This window comes from Euphorbia lathyris, chromosome 5 (genome assembly GCF_963576675.1).
Source record: "Euphorbia lathyris chromosome 5, ddEupLath1.1, whole genome shotgun sequence".
Classification (NCBI taxonomy): Eukaryota; Viridiplantae; Streptophyta; class Magnoliopsida; order Malpighiales; family Euphorbiaceae; genus Euphorbia; species Euphorbia lathyris.
Window position 1 is genome coordinate 2652269 of NC_088914.1, and position 1016 is coordinate 2653284.

Sequence of the window (1016 nt, forward strand, 5' to 3'; positions counted from 1 at the left end):
TATTTCGAATCTAGGTTTAAACATACTTATTTTAACTTTTATAATTTAATAGTTTTCATATACTAATTTATTTTTTTTTCAAATTCTGTTTTGTAGGTAGTTTCGGTTCCTGCAAGATTTCAGGTTCATGCGCAGTTCTCGAAGTTCAGGCATTGTACCAGACCCTATAGACCCAGAAATTGAGAAAACCATTAGGAAGAACAAGAAAAATAAGAAAAACAAAAATAAGACCCCAGTAAAAACATATACCGAGCCAGAAACAATGGCAGACCCACCAACACTTATGGAATACGCTAGGCCAGGTGTGGCTGGTGTGACCAATAGTATTGTTAGACCCAGAATCACCACAAATCAATTTGAAATTAAGCCAGCTTTGCTTAATATGTTGCAAAATAATGTAACATTTTACGGGTTACCTAACGAAAATCCTAACACCCATTTAACAAATTTCCTTGAAATTTGTGACACTTTTAAAATCCCAGATGTGACTGCAGAAGCAATCAAACTTCGCCTCTTTCCTTTCACTTTGAAGGATAAAGCCAAAGAATGGTTAACTTCTATGCCAGCCGCAACTTTTGCCACTTGGGAACAATTAGCCCAAGCATTTTTATCTAAATATTTTCCTTTAGCAAAAACCGCAAGAGTCATAAAGGAGTTAACATCTTTTTCTCAAAATGATAATGAGACTCTTTATGAAACTTGGGAACGTTTTAAAGAACTTCAACGTTTATGCCCACACCACCAATTATCCGCTGAACTTTTAATGCAAACATTTTACAATGGACTGAATCCTACAACTAGGGGTTCATTAGATGCTATGTCGGGAGGGCTATTTATGAAGAAAACATCAGCCCAAGCGAGAGAACTTTTGGAGGAAATGGCAATCAACAGCAGTATGTGGCCCGCGGAACGTGGACATATGCCGGTGGCAAAACCATCATCCTCAACCACATCATCAGTTAAAGGTATAGTTGAACTTGATCCGGTCGCGATGCTACAAGCCCAATTTTCTGCTT

At 37.6% G+C, this 1016-nt stretch overlaps 1 non-coding gene across 1 annotated transcript; it reads right to left on the reverse strand.

Annotated features, from left to right (window-relative positions):
• Positions 1 to 640: 640 nt before the first annotated feature.
• On the reverse strand, positions 641 to 747 carry LOC136231547 (small nucleolar RNA R71). The gene has a single exon (XR_010689920.1). It is a non-coding gene; the product is annotated as a small nucleolar RNA R71 (small nucleolar RNA).
• Between the last annotated feature and the right edge of the window lie 269 nt (positions 748 to 1016).